Source organism: Haematobia irritans, chromosome 5 (genome assembly GCF_050003625.1).
Source record: "Haematobia irritans isolate KBUSLIRL chromosome 5, ASM5000362v1, whole genome shotgun sequence".
NCBI lineage: Eukaryota > Metazoa > Arthropoda > Insecta > Diptera > Muscidae > Haematobia > Haematobia irritans.
This window is the reverse complement of record NC_134401.1, coordinates 75,386,583-75,408,301: the sequence shown is the minus strand read 5'-3', so window position 1 is coordinate 75,408,301 and position 21,719 is coordinate 75,386,583. Positions and strand designations below refer to the sequence as shown.

At 33.4% G+C, this 21,719-nt stretch overlaps 1 protein-coding gene and 1 long non-coding RNA gene across 2 annotated transcripts in view; one reads left to right on the top strand and one right to left on the bottom strand.

Annotated features, from left to right (window-relative positions):
- The window catches only part of Dnaaf3 (Dynein axonemal assembly factor 3), a 62,716-nt gene that overhangs the window by 17,020 nt on the left and 23,977 nt on the right, over positions 1-21,719 (bottom strand). The gene's annotated exons all lie outside the window — the stretch shown is intronic.
- Positions 20,781-21,529, top strand: LOC142241115 (uncharacterized). Its single transcript, XR_012723490.1, has 3 exons — positions 20,781-20,879; positions 20,976-21,217; positions 21,285-21,529. It is a non-coding gene; the product is annotated as an uncharacterized LOC142241115 (long non-coding RNA).

Here is a 21,719-nt window from a genome sequence, read left to right as displayed (position 1 = left end):
GTTTTTCTTTACGGCAGGTATGTATCCTTTATGACTATTTGTGTCTTTGAGCTTTATTGCTGCATTTTGCAAAATTGTACGTGCGGTATTGGTGTTTATTAATGAAAATACATTTATTTCGAAACATTTTAGAAACTGAGAAGTGAATGATGTGATGTTAGAGAAATCAAAAACGTATATTTCTGTTAATAGTTTAATATTAGTGCGGATTTTTAATTGATTTACATAAAAAATATACAACATGAGTGGTAATAGGATGATCTATATTTATTCTACATCTGGATCACAGGTTGGAGATGCAACCATTTTTTTGAATCTATATTTTTTATGTTACAGCAATTCCTACAGGTGAGTACTAAGATCGAGTTTAGCCGCTAAAATTAAAAATAAATCACTGAGAAAAGTATAAAATTATACGTCTTCGATACAAATTTAAATATAACTTGATGGAGAATAGCCCAAACCAAGTTTTTAATAAAGATTATTTTTTTTGGAATGGATTATTAAAGAAAACTTATCATGAAAATTGCGATTTTAGTCTCAAAACTCGAACTTAATATCCACCTTAAATACTAAATGCTATACTGACAAGTGGAAATTATGTCTAATTTTATAATATTTTTTATTTCAAATATATTCTGAGAATAATTTCAAAAACGTCCTATTAGTCAATGGATATGATTCCAATAATGTACCTACTGGATGGATTTTTCAATGTAATAAGTTTGTCTATAAACGGTATTTTGTCCGTTTTTAATAAAACCAAAATTTCAATTTATTAAAAATAATTATTTTCACTGCAGGTAGACAGGTCTTGCAATGGTATTTTTTTGGAATATTCTTACTGTTTAATGCTAACTTAGCTGATATCCTTATTGGCTCTAGGAAATACTCTTGAAAACCGTATGGTAAAAATCAATATGAATGATAGAATTTGATAATATTTTTCTTATATTTTGTATAACTTTGCAATTTCAGATGCTTATAAGACAAATCCGCCCAACAAAAGTTAGCCAAAATCGATTAATTTGGACAACAATTCAATGAATATAGCAACTTATGCCACATATATGTTTAATATGGATAGAAAACATGGAAATTTAAATTAATTAGTTTAGTCCTAATAACATAGAATATTACTCTTTTGAAGAAGCAATTACTAACTACCGACAAGTAACTGCATCCAACGTACGAATAAAAATATTTCCTTTATTGTATATCATAAGCCATAGTTTCGTAAAATATAATAATAATTTTTTGAAATAAAATACTGGTGGTTATTGAAAATTGACTTGTTTTGTACGAAAAATTTCTTAGTTGTATACAGGCTTGTTGTACATTTGATTCCTCAATTTCTCTACTTTTTTGAAAATTATACTGACAAACAGTATATTTCAAACCAATTTCTTAATACAGGTTTCCCAAAAAATTGTTCATTTTTCCGGATAGCAGGAATATTTTGAATGAGTTTAAGTATATTCTTCCCACAGCATAGTAATAATGAACTAAAATACGATGCAATACATGAACTAATTTATAAGAAAATCATGAACTTATCTAGATGAAAAAAAATCTTTGGCGCCAAATCATGGTCATTCTTACTATGAGTTAGTTCATTTTTCATAAAAAATAGTAAACTTTTTTTTCGGTGTATAACCGGACTCTAACTCGAGACATAATTTGTTTAGAGAAAAAGAGCGAAAAACTAAAAATAACAGGATATCTCAAAAACTGTTACATAAAATTTTTTAAACATTTTTCATTTTTCTTTCGAATTCTGCACATCAAAATACATAAGAAAAGTCGACTCTCATCAAGTGTACATTTTCAGTGTAAACTAGTGTAATTGTCTATTGATGACAATAACAGCTACGCAGTCCAGTGGATAATGTGTTGGCTTACAATCTGTATGGTCCTCGGTTCGATTCTCCATCCAGGCGAAGGGTAAAATTTAAGAAATTTATAAAATTCAATAATTTCTTTAACATTATTTGTATTACAGAAAAAGGAGCTAAGAACTAAAAAATCTAGTGCAAGTCGGGAAGATGTGGGGGAATATGCAATTAGGCGGAAATTCATTTTTTGAGCACAATCTTCTTTGGGAGAAAATTCTTCTAAGCATATAATATTTTTGGGCTCAAAGTGCTTCCAAACATGTTATATGTTCACATAACAAACATAATAATGTTTCGGCAATATCCAATAATATATGTGCTTCCTGCAAAATATGTTTGGAACATATGTTAGAGAAGCGATTTTTTTGAGGGTCTATGAACAAAGCTCTTCACAAGAAACTAAATGTCAGTTTAAAAATCCTTATTATACACCCAAAGATATTTGTTAGTAGGGACAGCAGAAAAGTCTGCTAAAACAGCAGAAAGTCTGCTGAAAAAAGGACAGCAGTCACTGTTTACTGAAATAGCAAACACTTCCTGCTATTTTTAGGCTCGATTACGCTAAAACATGTTTTATTTTGCCTAAAACAAATAAAAATGTCAACTTAGGAGCTATCCTAACATAATTAACACAATATTTTATGAATATCTATAGTATTTGACCAAAAATCTGAATATTTATCGAATTGAGGCATAACAGCAAACAAAATGTTTGCTGATCGTATTTAGGAGCTTGTAAGTATATTACAGTGCAAAAATATACCAAAAACTACTTTTGGTTCTTAAATATGCTTTGGGCAAAATTTATAAACTAAAAATTTTATGAATTGTTGTTCATTAGGCCCTGAAGTACAAAAATATAACAGCAGACATCGACAGCTGTTTTTAGCAGACTTAGCAGGCGTAATAGACACCTCAAAGTAAAACATGGATTGGAAAACGGATGTCCGATTCCAAAGATTTTGTCTTTACACTAAGGATATTGGTATTGATTACGAGCCAAAGAAGTGGAAAATCGAAAGAAGGATAATTTTAAGGCATAATTCTCTTTTAAATTTGAGTTTTGCGTAGTTGATTCTGGAAACAAATTTTAATTTATTCGTTTCTCCAGCTTTTGTTTCATGTGCATCAAAGTCATTTAAAAACGACTATTTAAATTTCCAAATTCAGGCTCGACTTCAAGTAGAAATCATGATATGTTTCAAGTAAAAAACGCCTTTAAAATAAAACGATGAAAGCATGTCCTATTTTTGAGCGCTTTTTTATTTTGTGGTCAATATACAAGAAGCCAAAAAATGTTAAAGAATTTTTCAGAATTATTAAAGCCAAAATGGCCTTAGTCGAACAAAATTTTCTTTCGTGTAAAGATATTCTCTATTCAACCGTCGAACGGAACGGACGTGTTTTTCAATAGCGGATAAACTCATCGTAATAGGTACCTACTACGAATTTCAAGTGTGGTGGGATATTAGGCCACCATGCAGCGAAATTCCATATCATCCACTGGGTTGCTAACTTCAGGGCCCAGTGGACGGGTATCGACTAGAGTTATAAATCTGGACAATGACCAAGAGTTAGGCACAATTAGTCGACCTGTAGACGGGTCGACAGGTGGCGACAATTTGACAAGTCGAACCTTTTCCAAGGTAACGGCATCAAAAGGTGGTAATCCCTCACGAAAGAGATTCAAGGAACGCAGAAATGCTTTGTTTATCCTAAAGAAGTTAGGATCAGTCGACCCAAGCATGCTGTCGGCTAAACAAAGCGATTCCTTAAAATGGACTCAAGGAATTCTTGAGACTGGAAAAAGGGAACGATCGCCGGATGAGCTGCCATCCTCCAAAAGGGATCAAAGATCGTTTGCCTCAGTTGCTAAAGACAGCCTTTTGATGGCTATCATTAATAAAGGAGCATTGGACGGTATGGTTCCAAAGCAAAAATGGAGGGAAATTGAGAATGCTCTGTCTGTCGTCTACTCACAGGTGCTGGAAATGTTTCCCGGTCCAGATCCTCGACACCAAGAGGCTGGTTGGTATCAAGGACGATTTAAGCTAGTCGCATTTGAGGACCAGAGGTCTATAGAATGTTTTAAAGCTGCTCTGATACTAATTGGTGAAGTTTGGGAAGGAGCTGCTCTAGAGTTAGTCGAGAAGAAAGACATACCGGCTAGACCTAGAGCACATGCGTGGATACCTGCAAACACTTCTGACCCTGAATCTATTTTAAATAGGCTGAAACGATGCAATCCAGATCTTCCAACAGCTGATTGGAAGGTTGGCCGTTTGGATGAAGTGGATGGGCCAAGACGGCATGCAGTGTTTATATTGAACACTCAGTCTTTGCCACATCTAGCAAAGTCCCAGGGCCGTGTATGTTATGGCTTTCATTATATTCAAATGAAGGTGTATAAAAACGATCAGCTGAAGGATTCAGAAATGGACAAGCCTATGTCTGAATCAGAAGTAAGCGGATCCTCTTGCGAAGTTGAGGGGGATACCAAAGTTGAAGACATGGATAGATACCGTATGCGTGAGGAGGCTTCTACTGCCTCAGAACTCACCAAAGTTGAAGCTATGGTTATTGCGAGAGTCACCGATATCTCTGAAGAGGACATTCTTGATGACTCGATTGAAGCGGCTGATGTGACGGTTGTTGAAAATCTCGATGGTCCTACGGATCATCCAGATAAATCTTCATCATTGTAAGGCTGCATGTGCTGCCTTAAAAGTTCTCCTGATGAAAGGGGGCATAGACTTAGTTCTTACTTAAGAACCATACGTTTATAGAAACAATATATGTGAATTAAGTACTCCGGGGTTCAAACTATTGTAGTATACTGGTAATGATGTAAATCGAGCCTTATAATTGGTAAAAACGAGCTTAACTTGTTTCTGCTTCCTTCAATGTGCAATGCAGACACTGTCGTTGCCAATTTAGAAATAGCCAAATGCAAATATTGGGTATCTTCGGTCTATATGGGACATGACAGGGAGATGCCTCCATGTGCTGTTAAGACCTTAGTTGAGGAGTCACTGAAAACAAAGACGAAACTCATTATGGGATGCGATGCGAATGCGCATCATATTATATGGGGAAGTAGTGATACTAATGCAAGGGGAGAGTCGCTAATAGAGTTTATTTTGCGTACTAATCTGGTAGTTTGCAACAAGGGAGATGCCCCAACCTTTGTCACTAAAAACAGGCAAGAGGTATTGACATCACCTTGGCCTCGCAAGAACTGAATGAAATGATATCTGAGTGGCAGGTTTTAAGTGAACACAGCTTCTCAGATCATCGCTACATCAGTTTCAAATTTGATGTTCATACCACCAAGACCATATTTCCGCCAAATGTTAGGATAGCTGACTGGAATAGGTGATGATACCGGAAATACCAGAGACAAATATGAGCACTGCGCAAGTTATCGAACACGCAGTGGAGAGGATTACTAAGGCCTTCAACATTTCACTGAAAGCTGCATGCCCTAAAGGGAAGCCAAGGGGGAAAAATCGACCACCATGGTAGTCTACGGAGTTAGGTAATATGAGGAAATCGTGCAGGAAGCTCTTTAACAAAGCAAAGTCCACCAGAGCTCCTGCGGATTGGGACGCTTACAAGAAGAATCTGAGAGGATACAAGCGAGAACTGAGAAAGGCTCAGCATAACTCTTGGAATGATTACTGCAGCAGCATTGAGAATACGTCCGAGGCTTCCAGACCACCTAAGGTGCTAGCATCCACGAGCTCCGCTCCAGGTTTCATTAAAACATCGGAGGGCAATTGGACAACGTCCAGTGAGGAGACGCTGGAGGTACTATTGGACACACATTTTCCTGGAAATCAGACGGTTGAATCAGGTTCTGGCGGTGCCACAGTCGCTCAGCGGTCGTTTCCTAGGAAATTGTATCGGAATCTAGAATAAGATGGGCGTTAAATAGCTTTGGACCATTCAAATCCCCCGGACCTGATGGAATTACTCCGGCGGAGTTACAAGCAGTGACTGACAAAATTATCCCCTGGTTGTCGGCGATATATAAAGGATGTATCAACTTATCATATATCACAGGAAAGTGGAGGGAAACAAAAGTCGTTTTCATACCTAAAGCGGGAAAAGCCTCTCACTCGAGGGCGAAGGATTTCCGACCAATCAGCTTATCCTCATTCGTACTTAAGACTCTGGAGAGTATAAGATATTTATCTTAGAACTAGCATCGTATCAAGTTTGTTCTCGAAACGACAACATGCATACTCGAAGGGCAGGTCTACTGAGACCGCATTACATGAACTAGTCAGCTTTATTGAAAGCTCACTATCTGTCAAAGAAAACACAATCGTGGCGTTTCTAGACATCGAAGGGGCGTTCAATAACGTCCATCCGAGCTCGATATTAAATGGACTGACAACTCTGAATGTTGATCCATGTATACTTAGGCTATTAGACGAACTTCTAATGAAGAGACGTATTTCAGCCACACTAGGACAAGCAAACATACAAAGGTATGTGAACAGAGGCACTCCCCAAGGAGGAGTTCTCTCCTTTGGAATGTTGCTATAAATAACCTTCTGGTTACCCTAGAAAATAAAAGGATAAAAGTGGTGGCATACGCAGATGATGTGGCTCTAGCAGTCAGGGGAAAATTCCCATCCACAATCAGATATATTATTCAGAGGGCCCTCCGGATGACTGAGAAATGGGCGAAAGACAATGGTCTTGGGGTAAATCCTGCAAAGACAGAACTAGTCATGTACTGCAAAGATCGCAAAACTCCCACGGTTAGGCCCATTTCCTTAGGGGTATTGAAATTCCCTTTGGTGAGTGTGCAAAATACCTTGGCGTTATTTTGGACAGGAAGCTGAACTTTAAGCTTAATATTGAAGAAAGGGCGAGAAAAGCAACGGTAGCTTTGTACTCGTGCAAAAAGGCAATAGGAAAAAAGTGTGGACTAAAACCAAAAGTGCATTGGCTATACACGGCAGTGGTTAGACCTATAATGCTATATGGTGTTGTAGTCTGGTGGTCGGCACTTCACCAGCCACCAAGTTTGTGTATCTCAGGCGCATTCAGCAAGACAGGAACAAATTCCCTTAATGTCATGCTACATCTATTGCCTTTAGACATTTTGGCCAAACAGTCAGCTGCATCAACGGCTGTGCGGTTACGCGAGCTATCGCTGTGGTCGGAAAAAAGTTACGGTCACAGTTCGGTCCTCAAAATAATGCCAGATGTGCCTAACGTAGTGGATTACACTTTGGCGAGTCCACTTTTCGACAAAAAGTTTGAGACTCTAATCCCCAACAGTGAGGCGTGGTGCACACATACCCCGGGGAATAAAGAATATATAGATTTCTACACTGATGGCTCCAAATTGGATGGACAATTGGGTTTCGGAGTATATTCTAATGATCTAGAACTTCGAATAGCGAAAAGATTACCTAATCACTGCAGTGTTTTTCAGGCTGAAATATTAGCAATAAGAGAGGTGGCGAATTGGCTGAGAAGTAATTTCCAAAAAATGTGGGCATTAATATATACTCAGACAGTCAACCTGCAATAAAATCCTTGGACTCTGTGTTCCTCAACTCGAAAACGGCCATCGACTGCCGCAAATCTCTCAATGAGATGGCTGAGCAGTACAATATTCACCTAATATGGGTGCCTGGCCATAGGAACATACCGGGGAACTGCGAAGCGGATGAGTTGGCAAGGCTAGGGACTACCTTACATATTCCAGGGGAACTAGAATCTGTTGGTGTGCCTCTGGCTACCTGCAAGCTCTTACTGCGTGAGAAGGCTGTCATGATGGCAAATGTTCGATGGGAGAATTGTAAGGGTTGTAACGACACCAAGCAAATATGGCCCCATTTCAACTTAAGCCGCACACTAGATATGCTAGTGTTATCGAGACGTCAGATATCACTCCTGATATCTGCTATAACGGGTCGCTGCCTGATAGGCGATTTTGCAAAAACTATAGGCGCGAAGTATAATGACTATTGCATGAGCTGTCATGATGCGGAGGAAAAGTAATCAATTAAACACCTCTTGTGTGAGTGTCCTGCATTTTGTGTAAAGCGCAAGCAAATTTTAGGAGCATATAGCTTCAGATTACTGGCGGATCTGGAAAACGTTAATTTAAGCAGTCTGCAGTCAAGCAGTCAAGTTTTTGGAACAATCTGGTTGGTTAAACAAAGAAAAATAATCAAGAAGGTTCAGAGGTTAAAACTAGAAGTGCCCATATGTAATAGGTACTTTTAGTTAATGTGGTATCACAATGGACTGAATAGTCTAAGTGAGCCTGAATCTTAATCGGGCTGCCACTTTAACCCTGCTATTATGTTGGGGTCATTTGATGACCCAAATCGAATTTATTATTACCCCATTTCTTTGTGGTGGAATATAATTAAAAGATCTTACTACTCAGTGCATGAATTGGTGAAATGTACTTAATTCAATAGGGTTTGTTAAAATTTTATGTTCGTAGGGCTTTTTATTCTTGGTGTATACACATAACAGGTTGGGGTCATTTTATGACCCCATATATTACACAGGGGAACAAACACGAACTTTTTTGTGTTGATTTGAAATTTATAGCAAATTTTAGTAATTTGAGGTCGCTGAATCCAAATATACACTTGGTTTTTATCCATCAGTTTGACTTTTCGAGATATTCCGTTATTTTCATAATTAAGGCACTTCACTACATATATTGGAAAAATTTGAAAACGGTTCACCATTTTAAATAAAAACAAACCGAAAATCCCTAAGAATATTATCTTTAAGCCGTCTTTACATTGCTTTTCAATTTTCTAAGTAGTTTTAGAGATATCGTTTAAGTTTTGAAAAAAAAAATTGAAATTTTTAACAAAAAAAAATTTGTTCTTTAAAAATTCCTACAAAATAAAAATGGGTCGAAAATCACAGTTTTGGTTCAGAAATAGTTAGTTTAATATATTTCGAATAAAATGAGCTTTATTTCATTACAATCGGTGCACGACTTTTAATATTGTTCACGATTTACTGAATTGATATAAATCGCGATTTCCGTATAAAAATTACATTTTCTAATGGGTGAATGTTTGTATGTAATAAGTTAGTTTTTTTTATGGTTCTGTTGATGAAGAACTGAATATTGTTTTTATAGTTATTTGGGACGATGAATCCAAATCTGCACGTGTTTCCACATTTCGGTGAAACCACATAGAGAAGCTTTGAAACTCAGAAATGTCACCAGCAGAAGATATATTATTCCAACCGCTGAAAAAATACTTTGGTGTTTGGTCGAAACTGGGGTTGAACCCATGACCCTTTGTAAAACGGGCATGCTAACCATTGCGCCACGGTAGCTCCCATTACCACCTACATACAACTTTTTGCAACCAAAAGGCGCGAGTAAATTAAAAAAGTGTAAATTTTTTCATTAAAGTAAAACTTTCAATAAAAGCATAACCTATTCAGATGATCCCAAACTATAAAAAACCTTTTAATTAGATACACATTTCATTTTATTTTACAAAATTAAGTGTGGGTCATGATATGACCCCAACATAAAATCTGTAAGTTTTTTCTAACATAGTAGCAGGGTTAACCTAACCTAACCTTTTATATAAAGATACTGTTTTTCATATGTTTTGGTGTAAAAATTATATGTGTGGAACTCAAATTTTTAAGCACAATATTTCTAAGTGCAAGCATACAAAGTTCATAAACTAGCATCACATGTTTGGGACATACATGTTAATATGTTAGAACATATTATGTTTGGGACATAAACTGTTTGTAAATATAATATGCTTGGATGCAAACATATATTAATTTAGAAATAGCCTATAAACATATATGTGTTTAGAAAGAGAGACTTAGAGAGTATGTTGCAAATAAAAGAATGGAATTAACAAATTGGCGCCTTAAAAAATATATATACACAAGAAAAATTTCATCAACATTTTTTCCTACCAGTGTATGCCTAAGGTGAAACATAATACGTATGCTTGAAGCAAAATGTGCTTGGGGTATATGTTATAGAAGCGATTTTTTTGAGGGTGTAGTTACAAGTCGAATCACTTGGGAGCAACCGTGGTGCAATGGGTAGCATGCCCGCTTTCCGTCGTGGTTCGATTCCTGCTTCGACCGAACACCAAAAAGGTTTTTCAGTGGTGGATTATCCTACCTCAGTAATGCTGGTGTCATTTCTGTTTCAAAGCTTCTCTAAGTGGTAACTATAATGACAAAACGACTTCATTGAAAAGTTTTTCGACTTTTGGACAAGGAAAAAACTTTATATCAGAGATATGCGCCTTCTTTGTTAAGCAAACTCCGCATTCGTATCTAAAGGACATGAAATCTTTGCACCCACGACAATATTTTTTTCTGTGCGTTTTCTTAGTTTCAAAAAAGTAAATCAACAAGTCGACATCTTTAAAATAAATATTAGTCTAAATTTGAAGCTTTTAATCTTTATTTCAACATTTCAGTTAATGTAAAATGTATTTTACATTATGTTTTATTTATTTATTTATTAATTTATTTATTATAGCAACTACAGGCTATCGGCCTAAGTTTACATGGTGTAAAATGTGCCAAAATTTCAAAGACGAGCATTCTAATTTCAATGGAAAAAATCATTCTCTTCATAATCGTTCATATAAAGTGAATATCTTTTTCAGTGTAGGGAACTAATAAGGGAGTAACTCTGATGCGGCATTTAGGTATCGAACAAGATCATTGTCCTACACACAGTGTTATCAGATACCGCAACCACTAATTAAATAGAATATATTTACTTTTTTCTTGTTTTAAATGATTTTAAACTATTTCTTAGATTTTACAACCAGCAGATGCGTTTGATGATCAAATGTATCCATATCTGCTACTGGTTAAGAAATTATTGTTTGGGATTATTACATATTAAAAGTGTATATGCTTTTATTTATGTTTTTATGAATACACAATAAATTAATAAAAATATTAAATAGTTTCAATGAGTTTTATTTATAATTGTTCACGGTTTGCGGTTAGTACTAATAGCAAAATATTGGTTGTCTCGATAATTAAACATACGTGGACAGTTCGCAAACTTCTTAGCCTAGCACAAAAAGCGCGGTATAAACAGAAAAAAGTTAAGTGTTTTGGAAACTTCCATCTCTAATATGAACACATGTTAAATTTTGTTTCAATCTGGCAACTTCTTCATATAGAAACAGGTGTTCAAAAAAGACGCATCCGCAATTTTTTTACAATGGAAAAATTAGAAATGCGTGCTGTTATTAAATATTTACATAAAAATGGTTTATCGGGACAAGAAATTCATAATGATATGGTGAATGTATTAGGTGAAAGTGCTCCTTCATATGCAACAGTATAAAATTGGGTTGCTGAATTTAAACGTGGTCGTACAAGCATTGAAGATGAACCACGTAGTGGACGTCCAAAAACAGCAACAACAACAGAAATTGTAGCCAAAGTGCATGATATGGTATTAAATGATCGACGAATAAAAGTGCGTGAAATTGCTAATATCATGGGCATCTCAAATTATCGAGTCCATTTAATTTTGCATGAAGAACTACAGATGAAAAAGCTTTCTGCAAGATGGGTGCCGCATTTGTCGCTCAAAAACGCATAAGCATGAACATTTCTCACGTTTGTTTGGATCGTTTTAAGCGAAATAAAATGGATTTTAAGCGTCTTTTTATAACTGTTGATGAGACATGGATCCACCACTATACTCCAGAGACAAAAGAACAATCCAAACAATGGACTGAAGCTGGAGGAAGTGCCCCAAAGAAGGCAAAAACAATTCAATCGGCTGGTAAGGTTATGGCAACGGTTTTTGGGACTTCAAAGGTATTTTATTTATTGACTAAACAATAAATTCAAAGTACTATTGCAACCGTTTGGATCAATTAAATGTACAAATTCGAGAAAAACGTCCTGGCTTACAACACAAAAAATAATTTTTCATCAAGACAACGCACCAGCGCACAAGAGTGTTTTAACAATGGCTAAAATCAACGAATTAAAGTACGAGTTACTTGACCACTCACCTTATTCTCTTGATTTAGCTCCCAGTGACTTTTACTTGTTCCCAAATCTAAACAAATTCCTTTCTGGCAATCGTTTTACTTATATTACAAAAAAAAACATCGAAAGAGCATATTTTTACTATCAATACAACTATAGTTGTATTTATAAGGATTAATATGATACATATTTTTTCTGTGCCATTATAATTTAATACAAGTAAGTAAAGCCTAAAGTCGGGCGGGCAGACTATACTATACCCTTCACCGCCGTGTAGACCAACATTTTTGGAGCCATCTTAAATCCATCAAATTTATAGATAGCTACACAAAACAGAATTATCGCCAAAATTTTTTCAATTAAACACTTAATTGAATTTGGAAACGCATTCAATTAATATGTTAATTGATTCAATTAATTATTTAATCAAATCCGAATAAAAACCAATTAAAAAATTGATTGATATTTGTTACGTTTCCAATTAAAATATTAATTGATTCAATTATTTCCGAATTGATTAACAAAATCAATAATTGTCAATTACAAACGTGATTGAAATTTTTCCGTTTTCAATTACACATGTCATTGATCCAATCACCTTTGTGATTGAAATTGAATAATTTTGAGCAATGGAAAGAGCGAAAAGAGAACAAGAGAATGGGTATTTATTCAACAATGTATGAGGGGGGAGATCAGTCTGTGGAAGTAACTCGTAACGAACGGTTGCGTTTTTGTTTTTCGCATAAATTGAAAAACATGATTGGCGACATTCTGTCTGCTGCAATCAAAATGTGTGCATAAATATTATATATGAAATAAATAAAGTGTGCAACATCAAATGGCCACGTGGTAAAGGTTTGAAAAAATATATGACAGAACGCATTTGAAATTACCTGTGGTATTGTAAAAATGGAAAACAATCTACATTTGTTGAAGGTAAGAAATTGTGAAATGTGAATACCGTTTTCCATTGAAGCCTGTTTACATTAAACGGACTAAAATAATATATTTTTATTAATTTCTTTTAGTGGCCAATTTTATTTCGTGAATTTTACCAATCAATCCCATCAACTCCATAATTTTATGAAATATATAAGAATATGTTTGCAATAAAAAAGTGGGTACCGTATTGATCTTTTAAAATTATAAATTTTTTTCACTCCTAGTTTTCTTAAAACCAAGAGCGGTATGGGTTTGTTGGACGATTCACCTGAAGTTGCGAAGTGGCGTTGGTACACCCTCAAAAAAAATCGCTTCTTTAACATATGTTCCAAACATATTTTGCAGGAAGCACACATATTATTGCATACTGCCGAAACATTAATATGTTTGTTTTATGTAAACATATTATATGTTTGGAAGCATTTTGAGCCAAAAATATTATATGCTTGGAAGAATTTTTCCCAAACACGATTGTGCTCATTCCCTAACATACTCGTAATTTTCACTTCCACGAAATTTTTTAGTTATTGGCACCTTTTTCTGTAATACAAATAATGTTGAAGAAATTATTCACTTTTATAAATTTTTTAAATTTTACCTTTCGCCTGCACGGAGAATCGAACCGAGGACCATACAGTTTGTAAGCCAACACACTATCCACTGGGCTACGTAGCTGTTATAGTCACCAGTAGATAATTATCGTTTTAAGTTACATTTATATAGCATAGTTTGCAGCGCCCACGAGCCCATGCAAACATAACATTATTTAACAGAAACATACATTTGTTTGCCACGTAGAGCAGTGGTTAGCATGTCTGCCTTGCATACAAAGGGTCGTGGGTTCAATCCCTGCTCCGACCGAACATTTTTTTGTTTTTTTTTTTTTTTTTAATTTACACATTTATATTTATACTATATTAAATTTTTTTAAATGAAACTTCGAAATGTGCGTTATTAAAGATTTATAGTCAGTAACAGTGCTTGATATAAACGAAATTGACTGATTTTTGGATAAAATATTATTTTTTATTGCAAAAATAACAATATTGTAATAAAAAACTGTTTTTGGATAAAACTTTAAAATTTGGAATGAATTCAAAAACATACATACATAATTTTATAAACATACATACATAATTTTATAATATAAACATAAATTTATTTAGGAGTGAACAGTTTTTTACTTGCATTTAACACCATCGCTCTAAAATTCCTTTTGTTTTTCTTTAATAATTCATTTTAAAGAAAATAAACTTTTTAAATTGTTTTAGCTGTAAAACTCGAACTTAATGCCCGCTTTTATATTTGATGGTGTCCGTCAACTCCTCGTGGACTACTTTTTAATAAAGAGGAACTAAAGTTTGTTTTTTTTACATTTTACTGTGCAATTTTTTACTATTTCCTCCTTATTTCATTTTACTGTCCCAACTCTAAAAAGAGTATAGTGCCCTTTCGTTATTTTTATGAAGACCCCTGATTTATTTTAACGAAAAATTGTGCCCATAATGCCAAAATGATAAACAAAACACATGTTCACACATGCATCAAATGCTGCTCTCAAGGCGAAAACATTGCAGTTTGTTTTTCAAATGTCTATTCTCTAGGTTCCGATTGTCTATTCTCTTTATTCAAATTAAATAATATTTAGACTTAAGCATATCAAAATTTTAATTTATATTTGTTAATTTATATATGTTTACATTCACACATATTATTTTTATGAAACATTCATGCCCCAAACATAATATATTCTAACATATTAACATAGATGTCCCAAACATTTAGTGTTAGTTTAGGAACATTACATGTTCGCACTTAAATATATTGTGGTTTAAAATAGTGCCCGAAACACATTTTGTTTATATCGGAACATATGAAAAACATATTTTTCTAACAGTGTATTAAATTGCATTCTTGTTTGACCTGCCTTTTTCAGTTTGAACCTAAGTAGAGGGCAGTATATCTGATATATAAACTAATGAGCTGAACTATGTAATGGCAAAAAAGTTCTTTCTTTTGGATTTAAAAATATGAAAAATATCCGAAAATAATAAAAATATGTATTTTCCATTTATATTTTTTCTATTTCCAGAATTTGCAAAGTATCATTAATATAATACCAAATATTACATTGCTTTCCCATTATTTTTGTCTTTGATTTTAATAGACGATTTCAATGTGTGGAAATTTTGGAAAGGAATTGTTACTAAAGTTAAATTACCGAGCTCCTTAATACACCTTTTTATGCTAAAAGACTATAACTGCAAAAGAAGATTATAAATCTGCAACCTGGAGCTAAGAATTGAACTTGATATTCTATGCAGGTAATGTTTAACAAAATTAACTTTTGATTGAATAAAATTAAATTAGAATTATTCTGTTTACCTTCAGAAAAACTAATTTAGCTTACAGGCTGCTGATTTATTGGAAATCTAGGCGCATCTACATATTAGAAGGAGCATGCTGACATGGTTATTATGATAAGGAAGATAATGATCTACATCAGCGTTGCCAGAATTGTTTCACCAAAAACCGCTAGATTTGCCCAAAAAAATAGCTAAAAAAGGTAAAAAAATGCTAAAAAATAGCTAGAAAAAAAGCTAAATTTTTTTGTATCAAAAGTCACATTTTTGATTGAAATTTAACAAACTTAAAGGCTTTATTTCACTTACAATGCATATTATTTTCATTTTAATTCCACTTCTGTGAGACTGTAACAATATCTAAGGCATATTAGCTCTGTTTGCGTATTCGATACATTTTGATTACTATCACAAATTTTTTACTGGAAGTCCTTCGTTTTGTGGGAGCTACCTTCCCAACACCTCTATTGTTATTTTAAAATATTAAATGATCTAAGCATGCTTTGGATTTGGTAAAAAAAAATGATTTGTCATTTTTTTAAATAAAATTTTAGTTTGGATTTGAAATTGTGAAAAATTCGAAATACATTACTTTTATTTAAATTGTAGAAAATACCTATAGTTTACATTTCCCAGTAAAAACATTTTCCTTTTCTTCATGAGCTATCAAAGTGCTTTAAAAACGTGCTAACGCCAACTTAAATTTCCAAATTCAGACTCGACTTCAAGTAAAAATTATTGTATATATACGTTTTTAAAATAAAGTGTTGAAAAACATCTTCTATTTTTGAACGCTATTTTGGTTTGTGGTTAAGATGCAAAAACTCCTCACATTTAAAGACTATTTCATTAGTTCTTCCTTCTTTCATGAAAACATACCCATTTTTAAGTTGAATCACTTAATTATAAGGACAAAACGACTTTATCGTCTTTTGGACAAGGAAAACAGTTTATATAAAAGAAATTCACAAATGCTATTATAACCAAAATTCGCGTTCGTATTTTAAGGAGACGACAATATTTTTTCAGTGCACAAAGCTATTCACATCTACTATTTTAATTTAGTAATATCGTAATAACTTTAGAATATTATAATAACATAAAAAGGATAAACGAGTCAAATGATAATATTCCCAATAATTTACTGACAGTTTATCTAACAAACTTGTATGGCAATAGTAGATTTAAAGTTTACGATAACATTTATGTATATAATGAAAAAACTTTACAACAAGGTGTATTTGCTACAAAAATGCCCGCATAATGGCTGGACTCATTATTAATGTTTCAACTGAGCTTTGAAATATGTGGAAACCCTTATACTTGCAGCAAGGCTTAGATAAAAACGCCGATTTTTTCATATTTCAATAGAAACATGTCGAAAATAAAAAAGCCAAAAATAGCTAAAAGGGTCATGAAAAAAAGCTAAAAGCTAAATGCATTTTTTTCCCGCTAAACGTCTTCAAAAAAAGCCAAATCTAGGGGGGAAAAAGCTAAATTGGCAACGCTGATCTACATATTAGAAGGAACATGCTGACATGGCTATTATGATAAGGAAGATAATTATTATATAGTTTATTTTTTCACCCTTTAGTTGTTCTTGATAGTAATTGTATGTGTAAGTTATGTTAGAACAAAACACACAAATGAGAAGAACCAAATTTATTTGTCTATTGCATAATTTAAACAAGTAAGGAAAGTCTAAAGTCGGGCGGGGCCGACTATATTATGCCCTGCACCGCTTTGTAGATCTAAATTTTCGATACCATATCACATCCGTCAAATGTGTTGGGGGCTATATATAACGGTTTGTCCCAAATACATACATTTAAATATCACTCGATTTGGACAGAATTTGATAGACTTCTACAAATCTATAGACTCAAAATTTAAGTCGGCTAATGCACTAGGGTGGGAAACAATATTAGTAAAAAAAAAATATGTGAAACATTTAAATCTGAAGCAATTTTAAGGAAACTTCGCAAAAGTTTATTTATGATATCACTCGATTTGGACAGAATTTGATAGACTTCTACAAATCTATAGACTCAAAATTTAAGTCGGCTAATGCACTAGGGTGGGAAACAATATTAGTAAAAAAAATATGTGAAACATTTAAATCTGAAGCAATTTTAAGGAAACTTCGCAAAATTTTATTTATGATTTAGCGCTCGCTATATATGTATTAGAAGTTTAGAAAATTAGAGTCATTTTTACAACTTTTGGACTAAGCAGTGGTGATTTTACAAGGAAAATATTGGTATTTTGACCATTTTTGTCGAAATCAGAAAAACATATATATGGGAGATATCTAAATCTGAACCTATTTCACGCATAGCAACAATGCTAATTCTACTCTCTGTGCAAAATTTCAACTAAATCGGAGTTAAAAATTGGCCTCTGTGGTCATATGAGTGTAAATCGGGCGAAAGTTATATATGGGAGATATATCTAAATCTGAACCGATTTCAACAAAATTTGGCACGCATAGTTACAATGCTAATTCTATTCCCTATGCAAAATTTCAACTAAATCGGAGCAAAAAATTGGCCTCTGTGGTCATATGAGTGTAAATCGGGCGAAAGCTATATATGGGAGATATATCTAAATCTGAACCGATTTAAACCAAATTTGGCACGCATAGCTACAATGCTAATTATACTCCCTGTGCAAAATTTCAACTAAATCGGAACAAAAAATTGGCCTCTATGGTCATATGAGTGTAAATCGGGCGAAAGCTATATATGGGAGATATATCTAAATCTAAACCGATTTCAACCAAATTTTGGCACGCATAGCTACAATGCTAATTCTACTCCCTGTGCAAAATGTCAACTAAATCGGAGTTAAACATTGGCCTCTGTGGTCATATGAGTGTAAATCGGGCGAAAGCTATATATGGGAGATATATCCAAATCTGAACCGATTTCAACCAACTTTGGCACGCATAGTTACAATGCTAATTCTACTCCCTATGCAAAATTTCAACTAAATCAGAGCAAAAACTTGGCCTCTGTGGGCAAATGAGTGTAAATCGGATGAAAGCTATATATGGGAGCTATATCTAAATCTGAACCGATTTGGCTGATATTTTGCACGTTTTTCGAGACTCGTAAAATATTCAGATGTACGGAATTTGAGGAAGATCTGTTGATATATACGCCAATTATGATCAGATCGGTGAAAAATATATATGGCAGCTATATCTAAATCTGAACCGATTTTTTCCAAAATCAATAGGGATCGTCTTTGAGCCGAAACAGGACTCTATACCAAATTTTAGGACAATCGGACTAAAACTGCGAGCTGTACTTTGCACACAAAAATACACCAACGGACAGACAGACGGACAGACAGACAGACGGACATCGCTAAATCGACTCAGAATTTAATTTTAAGCCGATCCGTATACTAAAAGGTTGGTCTATGCTTACTCCTTCTTGGCGTTACATACAAATGCACAAACTTACCACAGTAGTGGTGAAGGGTCTAAATATGGGAAACATTTAAATCTGAAGCAATTTTAAGGAAACTTCGCAAAACTTTATTTATGATTTATCGCTCGATATATATGTATTAGAAGTTTAGGAAAATTAGAGCCATTTTTACAACTTTTCGAGTAAGCAGTGGCGATTTTACAAGGAAAATGTTGGTATTTTCACCATTTTTGTCGAAATCAGAAAAACATATATATGGGAGCTATATCTAAATCTGAACCGATTCCAACCAAATTTGGCACGCATAGCTACAATGCTAATTCTACTCACTGTGCAAAATTTCAACTAAATCGGAGTTAAAAATTGGCCTCTGTGGTCATATGAGTGTAAATCGGGCGAAAGCTATATATGGGAGATATATCTAAATCTGAACCGATTTCAACCAAATTTGGCACGCATAGCTACAATGCTAATTCTACTCACTGTGCAAAATTTCAACTAAATCGGAATAAAACTCTGGCTTCTGGGACCGTATTAGTCCATATCGGGGGAAAGATATATATGGGAGCTATATCTAAATCTGAACCGATTTCAATCAAATTTACCAAACATTGGTAGAATGTCAATTCTACTCTTTATGCGAAATTTCACCAAAATCGGTAGTAAACTTTGGCCTCTGTGTTCATATGAGTCTAAATCGGAAGAAAGATATATATGGGAGCTATATCTAAATCTGAACCGATTTAGCTGATATTTTGCAAGTTTTTCGAGACTCACAAAATATTCGGATGTACTGAATTTGAAGAACATCGGTTGATAAACACGCCAATTATGACCAGATCGGGGATAAATATATATGGCAGCTATATCTAAATCTGAACCGATTTCTGCCAAAACCAATAGCGATTGTCTTTGTTTCAAAAAACGACCCTATGCCAAATTTGAGGACGATCGGACTTAAACTGCGACCTGTACCTTGCGCATAAAAATACATGAACAGACAGACAGACAGACGGACAGATAGACAGACAGACGGACAGACAGACATCGCTAAATCGACTCAGAATTTAATTCTAAGACGATCGGTATACTAAACTACTAAACAGACTTTTCCTTCTTGGCGTTACATACCAATGCACAAACTTATTATACCCTGTACCACAGTAGTGGTGAAGGGTATAAAAAGAATAAAATGTTGAATATGTTTTATAAGAAACACATATTTTTTTATTTCAAATAAAACTAAATTCGATTTTGGGGGCGCAATATATAAATTTTTTGATTGAAATTTATAGCCAATTTCAATTAATTATTTAATTGAATGAATCAAATAGTTGATTGATTTTTGTCGCGAAATTAATTAAAATTTTAATTGATTCAATTAAAACTGTGATTGAATTCTATGTTAAAAATCAATCACGTTTTTAATTGATTCAATCACACAATTAATTGATTCCGTGACAAAAGTCATTAAATTTTTAATTGAAAATCGTGTTGGTTTTCAATCAAAATGGGTGATTGATACTATAATTTTCGTGATTGAAGACATTTCAATTAAAAAAATGATTGAATCCGCGATTTTCGTGATTAAAATCAAAAAATTTTTTTGTGTGTACACACAAAAAACTGCATTCAAAATGTGTGCATAAATATTTTGAACGCAACAACAAATCATAGCAAAGGGTTGAAATAAATAAAGTGTGCAACAACAAACGGCCACGTGGTAAAGGTTTGAAAAAAATATATGACAGAACGCATTTGAAATTACCTGTGTTTGTGTTTTGTGGCATTGTAAAAATGGAAAACAATCTACGTTTATTGAAGGTAAGAAATTGTGAAATGTGAATACCGTTTTCCATTGAAGCCTGTTTACATTAAACGGACTAAAATAATATATTTTTTATTCATTTCTTTTAGTGACCAATTTTATTTCATGAAATTGACCAATCAATCCCATCAACTCCATCATTTTATCAAATATATAATAATATGTTTGCAATAAAAAAGTGGGTACCGTATTGATCTTTTAAAATTATAAATTTTTTTCACTCCTAGTTTTCTTAAAACCAAGAGCGGTATGGGTTTGGTGGAAGATTCACCATGAAGTTGCGAAGTAGCGTTGGCATTAAATTGCATTTTTGTTTTACCTGCCTTTTTCAGTTTGAACCCAAGTAGAGAGCAGTATATCTGGTATATAAACTAATGAGCTGAATTATGTAATGGTAAAAAAGTTCTTTCTTTTGGATTTAAAAATATGAAAAATATCCGAAAATAATAAATACATGTATTTTCCATTTATATTTTTTTTCTATTTCCAGAATTTGCAAAGTATCATCAATATAATACCAAATATTACATTGCTTTCCCATTATTTTTGTCTTTGATTGGTTCAAATTTTAATAGACGTTTTTAATGTGTGGAAATTTTGGAAAGGAATTGTTACTAAAATTAAATTACCGAGCTCCTTAATACACATTTTTATGCTAAAAGACTACAACTGCAAAAGAAGATTATAAATCTGCAACCTGGAACTATGAATTGAACTTGATATTCTATGCAGGTAATGTTTAACAAAATTAACTTTTAATTGAACAAAATGAAATTCGAATTATTCTGTTTACTTTCAGAAAAACTAATTTAGCTTACAGGCTGCTGATTTATTGGAAATCTAGAAGGAACATGCTAACACGGTTATTATTATAAGGAAGATAATGATTTATATAATTTATTTTTTTCACCCTATAGTTGTTATTGATAGTAGTTGTATTTGTAAGTTATGTTAGAACAAAATACAAATGACAAGAACCAAAATTATCTGTCTATTGCATAATTCAAAAAATAATAAAATATTAAATATGTTTTATAAGAAACACATATTTTCTTTTATTTCAAAAGAAAAAAAACTAAATACGATTTTGAGGTCGCAATATATAAATTTTTTGATCGAAATTTATAGCCAATTTCAATTAATTATTTAATTGAATGAATCAAATAGTTGATTGATTTTTGTCGCGAAATTAATTAAAATTTTAATTGATTCAATTAAAACTATGATTGAATTT